General features: G+C 39.9%; 1 long non-coding RNA gene across 1 annotated transcript in view; it reads left to right on the forward strand.

Annotated features, from left to right (window-relative positions):
• Positions 1 to 17,366, forward strand: part of LOC149870108 (uncharacterized) — a 124,284-nt gene extending 106,918 nt beyond the window's left edge. The window contains exon 3 of the long non-coding RNA XR_016440636.1: positions 17,352 to 17,366. This is a non-coding gene — a long non-coding RNA (uncharacterized LOC149870108). The remainder of the gene's footprint in view (positions 1 to 17,351) is intronic.
• The last annotated feature ends 116 nt before the right edge of the window (positions 17,367 to 17,482 follow it).

Here is a 17,482-nt window from a genome sequence, read left to right on the forward strand (position 1 = left end):
GGACCCTCCAGACCCTGAAACAGGGCCACTGCCTTATGTCCAGGTATGCCACAGAATTTAGGCACCTGGCCATGGACGTGGAATGGAGGGAGATCACATAGCATTTCCACTGTCACCAGGGAATCTGTCAAAAGTGAGCTGGCCAAAGTTGAGCTTCCAGCAACCTTGGATGGCTTCATGGATTTCTGTACTAAGATCGATGTTTGTCTGACCAAATGCTAGAAAGAGAAGTTGGGCTTTCCCCAGTCTGTAGGACCACCCAGGAACCCAGAAAAACCCATATCACTACTTCTAGACCTTATGCAAGTTGAAGAAATGAGGAGAAGACTCTTCCCAGAAAAAAGGGTGCACCAGTGCTCAGGAAGTCTCTGACTCTACTGTGAAGGAGCAGGGTATTTTGCTCAGACCTATTCCCAAAAGGAAACTCAAGTCTCATTGCCAGAAACCAGTCAGCCCAGCCTCAATGTGGGTAGAAATTCTTACATGAAATGGGAGGGGGCAAGGTGTAGTGTAGAAAGCTACCATTCTCGGGTTCATCCCTTGCGTGTCCACACCTCCCACACACCAGCTGCAGCTGATCTGGTCAATCTCATCCACCACATCCCAAAAAAACCTTAAAGACCATCTGGAAGCCACCAAGGAGACTTACAAGAGGTTTGCAGAGAAGAATCAAGAAGCACCAAATTTCTTGGTGGAGCATAAGGTTTGGCTGTCTACCCGCAACCTGCTATCTGTGCATTTGTCTATCACACTAGACTACTGATAGCTGGTGCCCCTTCCCAATCATTGCAAAGCTCAACCCAGTCATCTGTTGATTAAGGCTTCCCAGCACCATGAAGATCTACCCAGTCTTTCATGTCTCCCTACTGAAGTCTTATAAGGAGAACCCACTTCTGGGTTGATCACCCAACTCTCCACCTCCCATGAAGATCCAAGTTCAAGAGGAGTTTTTGGTTCACCTGATTCTAGACCCCAAGATGATCTGAGGGAAATTGTACTACCTAGTGAACTAGGAAGGGTACAGCTCAGAGGAACACTCCTGGAAACCAGCCAGCAATGTCTATGCAGCAGACTTTATAAAAGACTTTCACTGGGTTCACTCTAATAAACCTGTCCAAGGGCATCTGGAAGCTGCCCTTGAGGATGCAAAGCTACTGTAAGGCTCCTGTGCTGCAGCCTGGTCAGCTCTGTAAGGCTAAGGCAAGCTCCTGCCCTGCAGTCCTTGTCTTTTTATTCATAGATTCATAGACATTAGGGCTGGAAAGGACCTCAGAAGATCATCGAGTTCGGCCCCCTTCCCCAGGGGCAGAATGTCAGCAGGGATCATAGGATCCCAAATGTCTCTTGAAGGCATTCAAAGTAGGTTCTTAAACTACCTCCAGTGGCAGTATATTCCAAACCTTGGGGGCTCAGACAGTAAAAAAGTTCTTCTTTATAGTTTCATAGTTTCTAGGGTCGGAAGGAACCTGAGCAGATCATCGGGTCTGACCCCCTGCCATGGCAGGAAAGAGTACTCGGGTCCTTATGTCCAGCCTGTAACGGTCATGGAGGAGTTTGTGACCATTCGACCTTGTCATCTCTTCGGGCGCTCTGGTGAAGAGATGTTTCCCCAGATCCTGGTGAGCACCCCTGATAAACTTGTAGGTAGCCACCAGATCCCCCCTGAGTCTGCAACCATCTACAAATTTATCAGGGGCGCTGACCAGGATCTAGGGGAATGGCTAGAGCCTTATGGGGAAGAGAAGGTCTCCTCTGTTCCAGCTGTCTGTGGTATCTGTCCCCTCTCCCCAAAAACACCTCTCTCCAATTCCCAGACATGGGTCCTTGTGCTGATAACTAGAACCCTGGGTTTATCACCCACCTGGCCCCAGGCTGGTTTTCAGTTAACTCTCCCCAGAGCCTTCCCAGACCAACACCCTGCCCTCCTAGGCAAGTCTCCCTTACCACCCTTTTCTCTCCACACAGGTTCCTCTGCTTCACAGAGAGACAAAAGGATATGAGATTATCTTGTCCCCATCACTAAGGGTAGGTTCCTTCACAGGCAGGCTGTAGGGTGGTTCTTCTCTGTGATCCCAGGCATCTTCCCTTCTCTGAGCCTGGCTGAGTTCCCTCCCCTCTCCTGCCTCAGGAGCCAGTCAAAAACATGCATATGCTCTTGCAAGCAACAGCTTTCTGCAGAATTTCCCACTATGCCTTTGCAGGGATCCTGAGCCCTGCTGCAAATCAAGCAGCAGCTGGTACATATAATTCTGTTAGTAGCACAGCTCCTTCTATAACAATACCCAGAAAATAGAATGCTGTGGTCCGAGTGCTTCCTAATAACATAGCTTTGCAAAGTCCTTTCTCATCTGCCCCATTCTTCCTTACAGCAAGCATAACTTGGCCCCCAAGTGTGAGCTTCAAATCTGTCAGTGAATCTCCATTTATAACCTTGATAATTCAAAATAACAGTTTATTGTAGGTTATGAAGGAATAAAACCCAAATATTCTGTTCCTATTATGCCAACTTGTCACTGCAAATGGAATGATGGATTTCAGTGCACTTCCCTGATAGAAATTTAAGCATATAAAATTGGTATCAATTATCTCTGTTTGACACCATCATATTAATCTTTTCATTGAATAGCTAAATAGGCCATAATAGTCAAGTTATACCTTTGTACTGCCTTCTAGTATGTGAATAGTACAAGAGGTTTCATTAACATTATCATGCCCCCTTGGCCCACGTCTCAATAACTTAATGCCTCGCAATTACTGACATGAAAGTCTGTCACTTTATTTACAACTCAGAAGTCTCTAGGAACCAGCATTAGTTCTGCATAATGCAACAATCCCACATCTAAATTAATGGGAATATTACATTGACCTTGTCAGTACACAGTCCTCTGAAGTCATTAATATCCCTACATTCCATTGTAAAAAAACCTGATGACTCTGGCTGTACAGAACATACTCACTAAGTTCTCCAGTCACTCTGGATGAAGAACAACCATCATCTCCAACATGTTCTCACCTATTCTTTGTTAGGATTTCTTTCTCCTTCTCTGAAATTGATACCACCTCCAACTCCTTTGAAATTTTCCAGAAAATAAAATAGCCAAATATGTTGGTAGTGTCCCTTTTACTTCAGGGCTACCCAGATATTTCATGTTTAGCCATGTGCAGTACTTTAATTTGATCACTAACTCAAAATCTCTCAAGTATCCCACAAAGCAAAGTTAATTAAATCATTATACATTTCAGATCAATGGATAATGTTTGGATTGAATGAAGTGGCATACAGTGATATAATCATCGACTTTCATGGTACATAAAAGCAAATTAAGCAAGGATGGAAATGAATTGTTTAGGGTAGACAAAGCGATAACATAGATTAATGGGATAAAATGTTAAAAAAACTTTGGTTTGATACTAGGGGTTTCATAATGGTGCTGGCATTGCATTGCAGATGTCTTCTATTGATATGGCAGAAGTTCTATCACTTTTTTTTATAATGAAATACTCAAAATTTCATGTGGAGAGACAAGCTTACTATTTTTTGTCCTGCAGAAAAGACCCTAGTATATCCAAGAATAGCATTATCCTACATAATCACTTGTGTAATGATTCTTTCCTCCTACACATTCATTACTGGTTGAAATTGCAGGGAAAAAATATCCCCTACTCCAAGTTGTTAGCATTTTTGGTGGAAAAAGATTAAATTTGTGAGCGAGAAGGATTTTTGTGGGTGATATCTTTTATTGGAGAATTTTCATGGTTTCTGGACTGAAAGAAGGTAACAAAAAGTTTGCCTAAATCTCTCTCAACCAGGCAATGGGTTCAGTAAAAGATATCAACCACAGGAAATCTTTCCTCTCCTATATTTTCTAGACCATCATAGCTATATCACTCTAACGCTACCACTAATTTGAAATTTTGTATTTTCCAAAAAAAGGGAAAAAAATTAGATTAAGCTGGATAAAATTAAGGAAGGCCCTCTCTTCCTGGATCTCCGTTGATTTAGCAGAAGGAACTCAGATGGCTTCAACCTTAATTCACTCTCCCCAAGTACACTAGCTAATGCAGACTCATTGGAATCTCCCTCAGGGTATGTGGGAGAGCAAAGTCATGCCCTCAGTCCATAATCTTGTTCCCGTGGCACCACAGCCACATTGTTTATCATAACACAATAAAACCTATATTTATTGTGTTCAGAACAGGCACACCTAGGTGAAATGCAATGGCTGTCATATACAGAAGGTTATATTAGATGATCTAATGGTTCTTTCTGATCTTAAACACTATGAATCCATTATTCCTCATTCTTCAACTCCCTGTGACTAAAGTATATTCCTTTTCTACAATTGATAGATGTACAGAATTTTTTTTCATAACCTTGCAGAGAACATTTTGATTATAGACCATTTCTGATTTTACTCCCTGTTAGTTTTATTTCCATTGAATTGACTTTGGCTTGACAAAATAGCTCCATTTATGTTGAAGGTCACCCCTTCATAAGCTGTGATTAGTGGAATACATTTTACAGTTAATCCTTCAAAGAACTTTATTTACCATTTTCTTGACTTTGCATCTTCAAGAATATTTGGGAGCTTCATCATGTAAAAGCTAAGGGCCAAGACCTGCAATCCTTAATCCAGAAACACTCTTTTTGAAACTTGCTGTGTCTTTGAAGAATGAGGACCACAGAATTTAGTGTAGATATTTTCTGTTATTCAGTAACTGCTGTTTGAAAAATATTCTTTTGTCAAACAAACAGCCCTCTGGATAGAAAGTACTATATTTTATATACACACCAATAAATGTTAATTCTAAAAAATTGCATTTATTTGACTTTTGTCTCCTCCTGCTTAGTATAAAGGGACTGTTAGACAGAGTCCTATTTTAACAAACTTTTGTATGCTTCAGTGAAATATAAACTGAGGGATGCTTGTGCTTTTTCAAGCTAATGCTGGATCAACAGTCAAGTACTATATTATGCAACGAATCCTTAAACAAGCAAAACTCTTCCTTATTAATTTAATTCATGATGAATGACAATAATTTCTTGGATGTATGGCCAAGTATTGACAGGCTAAACACAACAGATGATAACAAGAATGAAGACTGGCTTTACATGTTTTTTAAAAGTAATACTGATTTACAGAAAGGATTAAAATTACTTCCCTGATCTCGGTGAAACTTTTTTTTGACTATCAACATATACTGGCATTTTTCAGCAATTCATTTTACTAAAACTCTATTTTTGTAGTTTTGGCCAGAATATTAAAGGCAGCAACACTAATAAATCTTCCATGTTATCAGAAGATAATGCCTGAGGGAAAATGGAATCATGTGGTAGCTGTCATTCAACGGTTGCAAATGTTTAAACGCACACATCGAATGTGCCCACTGCAGGATGGCACGACAATTTGAAACCAGGGGAAAAATATTGGGTCATATTTGTAGGGCCCAACAAAAAGGCACATCAAAGGGTGTGTGTCTGCATAGGTGTAATTCTGTTGGTTTGCTATAGAACAAATTCCCAATGCCATGATAATCCTATCATAGTTTGATTTACCAGCTTTGTGGACAGATTTCTTTAAGGATTGATTCTTCCCATCTGACTTTACAGTATTATTATCTCATTTGAAATATTATCTCATTAGATAATATTAAAAGAATATTATTGCCTCATTGCAAATTCAACCTGGAAACTAAGATAAATACCCCATCTCTTGCAAAATGGCCTGGTAGGATCATCAGCAGTGATCTTGGGTTTTTTGGATTTAAAAAAACGCTTAATTTTCAGTTTAAGAAAAGTAACCCAAATCCATATTTTTCTGTGATTTAAATGAAACACCACTAATATACAGACATGTATCTACTGGTGTTTCATTTTAATAATGGAAAAAAATGTGAATTGGGGGTTACTTTATTTTAACTGAAAATTGGGGATTTTTGTTTTAAATCAGAGAAAACCAGGATCCCTGATCATCAGTGATCTCACTTGACTTTGTATTTTCTTGCTTTACAGAATAAAAAAAAAATGCTATATTTTCTTCCCTCTATTTATTTTTTCTTAATTAAACATGGACATATTGTTGGATTAGTCCTGTCTTCCTCAACTGGTCAAACTTTGATTACATATTATCCTATATACAAGATTTAACATATTACATCCAGTAACAGAGAGCCTATGGCTCCTGTTAATTGTAGAGAGGAAAATAGGGAAAACTGCACGTGGGCAGTTAAGAGTGCATCTAGCTGTAAAGGACTAGGTAGCCAGAGCTTATAAATCAGAAGTGCTTATCGCTGTGCTAGTTGCTGGGTGGTGGAAGGCAGGGCAAGAGGTAGTACAGCAGCCCAGGAGAGGAAGTGAAAAGGTCAGAGACTCACAGCCCAGAGACAGGGGAGCAGAAACAAGGGCCAGAGACCCACAGCCCAGGAGGGGTGAAGACAGAGCTAGCAAGAGCCCACCACCCAAAGAGGGGCAGAGCTGAGGATAACGTCCAGCCCCGGGGGGGGCAGAGATTGACAAAAGACTGAGAAGTGGGAAAAGTCTGTATGAGAAACTAGGGCTGAGGGCCCATGGAACTGGCTGATTGTTACAGCTGTGGCAAGGTCTGAGCAGGATCTGCGGATAAAAGGACAAGGTAATGCCTCTCTCTAAGAGCCTCCAGCAGCCTCCCTGTCCAAATCTGTCAGTAAGACCAAAGTATGATGGGCAAGGGCAAAGGCGCGGTACCTTAGAGCGGAGCAGGGACCAAGTCACCACCAGGAGGCATGATGGCCACCCCTGGGGCATCCTTCCTGTTACACAACTCCAAAAATAAAACGTACTTTTTACTACAAAGAAATGGTGATATAGGTATCGGAACCAAAAGGTAACATTAGGCAAAATGTTAGACACTTTTTCACTATTTTTCAGTATTTCTTTTTTCTTTACTGAAAAACAAATAACAAATGGTTTTTAGCTTTCAGTGTCCTGATGATGATGATGATTGCCCCTTCTTTGTATCTCTCCTTCCTCTGGGGGAAAAAAAAGGATTTTTTTTTCAATACTCATTTTGAATGTTTTAGAGGGCCAAATTATGAGTATGAACTTGCAAAGGAGAGAAACAGGGGCTGAAAGTGGCTTTACTTCCATGTACTGACTACATCCATCATGGATTATAAAGTAGGCATGAGAGCAGCCCATCCCCCCCTATGAGAGGACGCACAATGGGAAGACTAGAGGTGGGCAGAGGTTTTATTTCATCTCACCCCTATTATACATAAAATAGGAAATAAACTGTAATGGGGGCTGAAACAATTTACTTTGTCCCTGGATCAAGGATAACCAGAGGCCAAACTGGTTTTCTGCATCATGATTTAGTCCCTGGTTTGTCCCTGCAACTAAGCAGCTGCACACTGTTTCTTACTGCAGATTTGAGATTACTTTACAATCTGGCTCATAGTTGTGTGTTATATGTGATTGCTATCACTTTAAAAATATACATAACTACATTTATTACCTTACAGATCATTTAGATATTCAAATTACAAAGCTTTTAGTGCCAGAAATTCAATTAAAGGAGTAAAAACTCCATGTTGTAATAAACCTTAGTATTTGAAATAGCTTAATAAAATGAGCTTCATCTCAAAAGTGTTTTTTTCACTTTAACGTGCGGGTTTTAATTATTTCATTCTGAATTAACAGAACTTGTTAAAACTGTCTAATTGTTATTTACAACCGAGTTGAGGTACCCAGGTTTCTCTGCCTTTTGGAGAAGTACATTCACTTTTGTTTTATCTGCCTTTCTCAAATAAACGGAAAATACTTTATAACTATCAGTTCCTTAAAGATGATGGGAAATCAAGGGGAAGAGTTCACTGTCCAAAACAGCAATTTTTACTTGTCCAACAAAACTGAAAAATCATTAAAGAGATCAACCCCGCTCCCCACCCCTCAACAAACAATCGTAGTGCATCTAATTTGTAAATGCTAATCTTCTCGTAGAAAATAAACCTTGAATATATCCAGGTGTTTCAGATCGCTACATCTTTCTCTTCATTGGTGGAATGGAGATTGTGCTACTTCCACTGTAAAGTATTTTTTAAACCTGGTGATGAATAGCACTATATAGGAGTTAGGAAGTATTATTGTGCTGTAGGCTCATAGCATGTGCCAGTGCATAGACACAATTTGGTGGGCTATGAGCAACCACATCTGTCTACCTGCCCACAGTAAGAGCACCTTCTGAATTCTCTCTAGTGCAGTGAAATGTTTTGACCTTGGTGAAACAGTTCCTGGGACAGTTCGCTCCATTTCTGGAGTTCTTAAGGTCTTTACAAATTACTTTGGTATAGCTGTATTCACTACTAACCTTTGTTCATTTGTGAGATAACAAATTTATGTTCACTTCTCTGGCCAAGTTGTGGTATCTCGTTACCTTCATTCTGATGTGATGATGCAGTAGTGAGGAGGAGATGAGAGATGGCAGTATTGATGGGTTGTGTTGCCATGACATTCTTATCTGCATCAATAATGTCCAGTTTGTTGTGCAGCACAATCTGGTCTGTGATGTTATGCAATAAATTTTAGTTTAATCAACTTCCAGCACTGGTGATGTGATTTGATTTGTAATTGTACTAAGAATGGATGATAATTGATCAGCTGTTTAATATGTGCCAATTTCCAGTGCACTTTCTTGGCCTGGCAATTGTGCTAATTTATTCTAAACTAAGCTCAGCATCTGGCACCTACTTATGATATGCTGCATTATTTCACTAGTGAGGCCTGAGAGTGTGTGTCATGAACCTACAATGTTTTTAGAGGGTTCATAGAATGTCATGCATGTTTCTTCAAGCTTGCTTTACTGATACAGCATATGTAGTCCCCCTAGAAAGGTAGTGTCAAGCTGTACTTAACCTTAACATCTTTATGTTTATATATTTTGCAGGGCTGGTCCATCCTATACTTCAAAACCTGTGGCCACAGGGGTCCCACAGCTAAGGGGTCCCCTGCACATAGGAAGCAGAGGTGGGGGGCCTAATGGAGCTCAGGTCCCAGAAACAAAGGGCAACAGTAGGCACTGCCTTAGGGCATCCCAGCCACAGGGTCCTACAGTGGGGAAGGAGGCACGGGAGTGCTGAGATACCCCGTGCACTCACAGCTAGAATTGCAGCTGGCCCAGTCACAGGCAGGTAAATTTCTTTTAATCTGTTTTTTTTAATTTCCATGGGCTTGGGGGGAGGACAGATTGAAACCCCCACAGTGCAAGAGAAAGTGAGGTAGGGGAAGGGTGAATCATTCGCCCCTGCCCCTGGCCCGCTCTCTCCTGCACTGTGGGGATTGTCCCACGACCCAGCCCAGCCCCCATTCACTATGACTGGGGTCCCAGCCTGGCTGGGTCATGGGACAATCAGAACCTGGTGGCTTTTCTATAGGCATGGAGGCAGGCAGCCAAGGGTGGGGGGGAGGGCACGTGGCCCCCCAGTCTTTGCACAGGTGAGGGCGGGCCACAGCTGTGAGCTGGGCTCAGCCTCTTCTCCATGTCTCTGTGCCTCTACATGCCTTCACTGCTTCTGAACTTCTCAAACTTCCCATATAAATTAATCAAATCTTCCATTATAAATGCTTTTTTCATTGGAGAGAAAAAGTAATATTTTGACTTTTTTCATATTTTGTATATAAAAGAAAAATATGGAATTTTTAGACTCTTGTTTTCCAATTTTAGGTGGTTTGCTCATGTGAGCTTTAGGGCATTCTCTGTGTTTTCTTCATTGGCTGACCTATCCCATATGGTTCAGATGGACAGCAGAAGCTGCTTGCACTTGCTTCATTGAAATGGTTTTGTGCATTTCTCTCTGCTTTAGGATATATATGTATGACCTTTTCCAATGGGGAGTTATGACCCTGCTTGTCAGTCCTTCAAAGATCCCAGATAGAAGTTAGAGACAAACTCTAATATACTATTAGATTTCTGACTGAAAATCAACATGCTCAGCAGGAGACTGTGTGTTTGAGGGTCATGACTGGCCTGCTCAAATTCCAGCTGAAGAAATTTTGTGTATCTTTCATTCCCATTAGAATGGATCCTGCCTACCTGGTTTCACTTCAAATGCAGAAGCCCTTAATCTGGGATAAATTTAGCAAACAAATATTAATAAAATCACAAAAATGCTTAAGTATTAATGCCACTAACGGGGGTTTAATAAACCTCAAGATAACTCTACTTGAACATACCAGTTATTTGCTAATACAAAATGAATTTAAGAATACACAGACTGTATGCCTGCCTTTATCATTTTTACGCTTACATGTTTGTGCCAATATAAAACGAAAATGTCTAGCAATTAACTACAGCTTTTCCAATAGCTTTTCCAAACTACTACAGCTTTTCCAATAGCAGAGTTCCTATGGTTCTGTTATCTCCATTCGTTCTTAAACCTTTCATTAGAAATTTCACATCAGCAATATTTTAGTTAAAGTCCATTTTCTAAAATGAAATACTTCTAGTACATGGCAGCACAGATTCATCTATTTAAAACTGCCTCCAATTTCATGCTTAGTTTTGGCAAATATTTCAAATATCATTACTTTTGTTTAGGGAGATATGATTTGCATGAAGTCTAAACTGCCTTTCTGGAGTTGATTATCATTTTTGTTCTTAAACTTTATCCTCAGAGGATCTCATTTAGATGCTAATGGTAAGTATGTGTCCAAATTTGTTTTTGAGTTTTCTCATGAAAGAAGTCAGTGTGACATGTAGAGCCACTACATAGATACTGAAAACATGAATACCAAGAAGTTAATTTGTCTGTCATAAGATGACATGAGTACAGCCTGAAGCTCTTGCATAGCAATAACTCCTCCATTTGCAAGAATACTTTCTGTAAATGAGGTAGGTGCTGTTCCCAAGCAAGAACAAACAGGAAGATCAAGCAAAGGAAAAGAAACATCTTGCTTTTAAGAAAGTCCTGTGAGACTAAAGATAACTTACATGCCTAATGTTCCATATTCATATTATCCAGAACACTTCAGAAGAAGCTGTGAGGTACAGAATCTCTAAGGAAAGAATCTGTAATTAAAATATAATCAGGTAACATATTTTCCAAGGAAGTTTGAAGTATGAAAGTTGCTTACAATTTTGTTGCAAAACCATTCTCTATTGGGTGTGTCTACATGAGACGTTTACTGCAGAGTTACCTACTTAGCTCTGTAGTAAAACATCACCATCTACATGTGCAGTGCAATTAGGAAAGAGTAAACAAAGACAAGTACTGTCTTACACCAGAGTTATTTACTTCACTGCAATACACATGTAGATGCTGATGGGGCTGGTTGAGACATGAGGGTGTTACAGTGTGGGGGCTGCCTGTTGGCTAGCCCCTGCACTGTAGCACACTCATAACCCAGCCAGGCTCTCTGCAGCAGATTGAGCTTGGTTGGAGCAGCCCTGGCTGGCAGGCTGACCCCCAGGACCCCTTGCCAGCTCTGGCTGCTCTGGCCTGGTTCAACATGCTGCGGTCCTGGCCTCAGATGCAAGTGGCACATGCAGGAGCAATCATTCTGGTGCAAACTGTGGTGGAGTTTATTCAGGCACACTACCTGCATGTGTAGACCTGCCGTATAAGTTTCAATGAACTACAAGTCATCTGTTTTATGGAAAAGCCCCCTGTCCCTATTTTTTGCTGTAAATAATTCAAGTTGGTAAAAAAAAAAAATGACTATGTCTCCTTTTTAAAACCCATATAAATAACAGTGATAGCACTTAGGTTCAATGGGTACCTAGTCCAGAATTAAAGGTATTTAATTATTCAGTAAACAAATGTGAAAAGTGTTCTGAAAACATTCCATTTCTCTCAGTAGATTTATCAATAAAGTAATTCAGCTGTTTTTCACAATGAAGAAGTTACGTATTTCTTTTGATAAACCTTTTCCAAAACAGATAGGTCTAGTAATCTACTGGGCACAGAAAGCATTATGTAATAAATAGATGCCTGAGACAGGTATAACAGAACAAAGATAACTCAGCTTTTGGATCTAAGACAGCTACGCTTCTCAATAATTTCTTCATTAGAAAAATACAGAATGACTAAAGAATAAATTTTTGTCTGCTGCTCCCAGGCTACAAAGAAGCAGCAGAAATGCTCCTTTGCATGCCTCTTCTCTGAAACAGTGTTTGCTGCAGGTACTCTTCCTTGTGACTTTCTCATGGGAAGGTTAAGCAATTAATTGGTGTTGTCGCAGATGCCATGCTAAGTCATGACCTGGCCCCAAACCTACTTGCCTGATAACAAAGGGCATTTCTCTGGAGAGCATTGTTCCACAACAGCCTGTTTCTATTTGGCTGAAAGTTTTTCCTTTGCAAAAATTAAACTGAAATATAGTGTGTGGGATCTGATTGAGCTGTCTCTCATCTCCCTGTCCTCCTCTGCAGGTTGAGCACTATTTGGCTTCCTCTACATGTTACATTTGTGCTGGCATTAACTTGTTAATGTGGCATAAATGGCTAGGATACTACACAAGCATCAAATTTAAAGTGCCATACAAACAGCCATACAAATGTTCTACATTATAGTATAGAGCATTTTTATGGCTCGTTTGTATGGTAATTTAAATTGAATGTATAAAATGCCTGGGCTAGGTCCAACGTGACAATCAGTTGATTTTCTTTCCTCCCTCTGGACTTCAGGGGAGTGGGTTTGAGACCCTGCCGAGGTTCCTGGCTGGAGCCTACAATCAGTTGGTTGTCAGCCACAGCCCTGGACTTGCAGGCACCTGGCTTGCATAATTCCAGGCTCCCTCTTCACTGGTAAGTAAAAAGAGCACAATTAGGACTAATCTCAAAATCATACTTCCTAATATGCCCGTGTGGCATGACAGGAGGTGTGATTGTTGGGATCAGATCCCATTGTGACTTTAAATGAACATGTGCTAAAGCCTTTTGTGCACTACACTTTGTATAATCCAGTGCAGTCTTCCTTGTGACTGAAGCAATGTTGTGCATCATAGAAATCTTGTATACTTTAGCTGTACTGGAAGAAATAGCTAGAGGCCAGAGAGGTTCATTCCTCCTTAGTCAATTCATACTGTGACCATTTTAATTATGGTGCCTTCCTCTCCTCCCAACATTGTCCAATCTAGCAGGATATCCACATTGTGAAGTCATCAGTTATTATTGGTCTTTTTTTGTGATTTTATATCTTCTATAATTTGTGATAGTAATCTTAAAAACAAAGCAAACTGAAGAGTGACAGTTGGCATTCTTCTCTTCTGCTGCACTCAGAACTGAGTTCCAAGGATTTCCAAGTTACCTCGAGAAAAAATTCTCAATTAATTGGAATGGGTAAACTAGTACATGTTAATTAAAAGATTTGCACTTCTTTTCTCTCATATTTAGAAATAAACATGAATCAAGACTTCTTTGACGTTCTTAAACATTTAAGTTTTTTCTTTTTCTTGTCTAGATTCCATTTTACGGTAAAACCTGAAACATAAAAATAACATGAGGGAAGCTCTGATGAGAAGCTGGTTGCCCCAAAATATAGCTTATAGAAATATTCAATCTCTTTAACTGTAGCTTAGTCATTAAAGTTTGTTAAAAATAGAAAAAACATGTTCCATAGCACAATGTAGGATCTTAATTATTGAGGCCCAGTTTATGGTAGGGGAGGAAAGAACATAAACTTTTAAGAAGGAAATGTTATCAAGGACAGAAAAGTAACAGTCTGTTTTGAGAGGCATTGTTGGGGGGGCTTGAGACAAGTCTTAATGCCATTTATAGTTTCTGGTGAAAACTCTATATTCTTTTTGTTTATTAACAATGAAGTATAATGATATTATTTATGGTTGGTTTGCATCATGGTTGATAGTTTCTGGCACTCATCCTTTACTTTATGAATTATGTCACTCATTAAGATCTCTGTTTATTTTAAATTATTTGTTCTTTTATTATGGATTCTTCTGCCTACATTTTCTGTAGAAATTTTAGTCCACAGGAAAGTAGATCTGTGAGCTGCAAAAGTGTACCTCTTTTCAGGTCCACAATTAGTTCTAGAGAGCTTGGGCGTAATCTAGAAGATACCAAATAAATAACTTTTTAGTAAAGTTTTTAATAAATAAAAATATAACAGTAATATTCTTAATCCTTTGTATTTCTGTAGTATGCATTCTCTTCATGTAACACAGCTGAACCTATACAAATATATTTTCTTGCAGGTTAGTTGTTATTATTTTACTCATTGATTTTTTTTTTGTAGAAGATGAATGTTGGTCTCTGTACACAGATTTCTATGCCTGCTGCTTTTTGTAACTTCATGAAAAGCATTATGTACAGTGAATGATGAATAGCATTTCATTATATCAGTACTCTGCATTACTTTCATGATTGTTTATCCAAAGCAGTTGAAATATTGGGCAACTGAAATGGTGCTGTGTTTGGGAATGTGGGCTGTCAGTATTGTGACATTTAATAATGTACTCTCAGAAAAATCAAAGATCCCAGAAAATTTTTCCATGGAACTTAAAAACAGAGTGTATAACTGGTCCCTTTTGAACTCCATCAAAGTTTTTTTGTTGCCTTATAGACCTAAACTTTCACCCAAGACCAAAATTGGAAATGATACAATCCAGGTAGTTGGCAATAAATTCTAGAACCTTACCTCTGTAAGTTTGGAATCCATAGATTAAATAATGACCTCAAAGGACAATAGTGTCAGGGCCCCAGCTCTATTGAAGGAGTTAGGCATCATCATGTTTAGTGCTGCAGGGCCTAACTCTTAAAGATTCATTTTTTCCAGAGAAAGAGTAAGACTAAATATATATTTTAGATGATTCCCCAAGCAACTAGACTAGACTCGTGCTTCTTGTTCCCTCTTTCTCTCTGGCCCAATGAATCTTAATCTTTGGCAATACCTTACAGTTAAGGATGATTGTCTTCCATGACTGTCTTATCTGTGGATTTAAAACTGGCTGATGAGGCCAATTCAGAATTGACAGACTCTGTTACAACTCGAGCATGTGTTTTGGTGTGCAGAGGGTAGCTCTAGAGTCTTGATTCAGTCTGTGACCCGCTGTTTTTTCCACTCCTGCTTTTCTGTTTCCTGTTCTTTAAAGGTTTTAAAGTACTGAGATCCTAGCAGAAGACTATTCCTCCATTTGAGGCAGGACTGATCAATAGTCTCCCATAAATTGATGTCAATGTTGAATTTTTACAAGTTGGTCTTCAGAACATACTTGAAGCACTTTTTCTGTCCTGTTGAGCATACAACTTGACTGAGCTGAGAAAATAAAACTTGTTTCCAGAGTCAGGAGTTTGACATCTGGATGATGTGGCTGACCCAGCAAAGTTGATATTGGATGATCATCACCTTGATGCTCATGGTGGTTCCTTTTGAAAGTACACAAATGTCAAAACATCTGTCTCCCCACTAGATCTGAAGGATCTTCTGCAGAGAGCACTGATGGTACTTCTCCAGTGACTTCAGGTATCTCCTGTATGTTGTCTATGTCTCAGGTCCATACATTAAGGTGGGAATCACAACTTTTTGATACACTATGAGCTTCATTTTAGATCTGATGTTGCAATCTTTGAACACCCATTTCCTCAAGTGTCTGAAGGCTGCACTTGCACACTTGAGGAGATGTTAAATTTCTTCATTGATATCAGCTTTCTTCAAAAGATGGCTTCCAAGGTATGGGAAATACTCAATATTCTTTAGAGTCTCACCATGAATTTGAATTACGAGAGTTGCTCATTAAGAGCTTGTTGATGCTCATTAAGAGCTTGTCTTCTGAATGTTAAGCATCAGTCCCATTTTCTTTTATGCCTCAGTAAAGACATCAACAGTTGCCTGAAAGTCTGCTTTTGAGTGAACCACAGACTACAGTATCATCAGTGTTCTAGAGCTTGGTGATTGAGGTCAGGGTGGTCTTGGTTTTGGCTCAGAGTCAACTGATATTGACCAGTTTACCATCCATTCTGTAGTTTCGCTCCACTCTGACTGGAAGCTTGTTGGTGGTCAGATGTAGCATCACAGTAAGGCATACCAAGAAAAATGTTGGCGTGATGATGTGGCCTTGCTACATTCCTGTCTTAACCTTAAATGGATCTATGATGGATCCATTACTGAGAACCACCACTCACACACTATCATGGAGTGGGCAAAGAATGTTAATGAATTTCATTGGGCACCAGTATTTCAGAATGATCCTCCACAGTGCTTCTCAGTTGACAGAGTGAAAGGCTTTCATGAGGTCAAAGAAGGTTATGTAGAGAGGCTTATGTTGTTCCTGAGCATTTATCATACATCTGGTGGGCTATGAAAATCATGTCAGTTGTGCCTCTTGATGCCCTAAACCCACACTGAGACTCTAAGAAGAGCTCTTTAGCAAGTGGAAAGAAATAGTTCAGCTGAATTCTCACAGTGATCTTTCCTATGGTGGACAGCAAGGCAATCCCTTTGTAATTTACACAGTTGAACTTGTATCCTTTCTTGAAGATTGTCACAATTGTGGCAGTCATCTAGGATTTCCTCACCTCATCAAGGGTTGGAGGGATTCCAAGATTCTCTCTGACTGAGTGTTATGGGATGGAGCTGAGAACACAGTCATCAACAACAGAGTTTAAATAGAGAAAGTCTTCAAAATACTCCTTCCAGCTGGCATTGATAGCTCCCCTTTCCTTAATCAGGTCTCTTCCATCCTTAGGTTTCATGGGGGTTGGTACCTGACTGCTCAGACCGCAAATGGCTTTGGTGGTACTGAAAAAAAAGTGCATATTTTGGATGTCAGTGAGATGTTGAATCTTCTTCACCTTGTCTTCTTACCATTTGTACTTTATATTGCAGGTCTCCTTTGGACCTCTGCCATGGCTTGTTGGAGATTCAGTTTCTTTTGCTTGGAGTTTATGTCAGTCTGCCAAGAAGAAGCAGCCTTGTGCTTCTTGGATCTCCCAGTCATTCTCATCAAACCAGTCTTGATGTTTCCTGATATACAATCCAAGTGTCTCTTCACAGGCACTGATGACAGTGGACTTGAAGGCACCCCAAGTACTGCCAACATTCTTCCATTGTTGTTGATTGGAATTCACCAGTTTTTATTGAGGCACTGGTGGAATAGGTTTCACTTGATTGAGTCCTTGAGTCCTTTCATGTTGATCTTCCATTGGCATTGCTTCTGCTGCAGCTATTATTTGGGAATCAGTTTGAATGACATAACCAAGCAGATGAGTTGGTGATCAGTTCAGCAGTCATTAGGTCCTAGCATAGCTCTGGTGATGTGGAGATCTTTGCAATCCAGGTCAAGAACAATGATCTAGTCAATCAGGTGACAATGTTTAGATTTTGGGTGTTGTCATGATGTCTTCTGCCTGTTTTTCTTGCAGAACTGGGTGTTGGTGATAGTGAGTCCATGTTCTGTGCATTTGGTGAAGAGAAGGATTCGACTGGAGTTGACCTCTCCTACTCCTTCCTTGTCGATGGTTCCATTCCAGAGGTTCAAATCCATTGCAATCAC

The sequence above is a fragment of the Crocodylus siamensis genome, chromosome 2, assembly GCF_052110815.1.
Source record: "Crocodylus siamensis isolate JL-2025a chromosome 2, ASM5211081v1, whole genome shotgun sequence".
In the NCBI taxonomy this organism is placed as follows: Eukaryota; Metazoa; Chordata; order Crocodylia; family Crocodylidae; genus Crocodylus; species Crocodylus siamensis.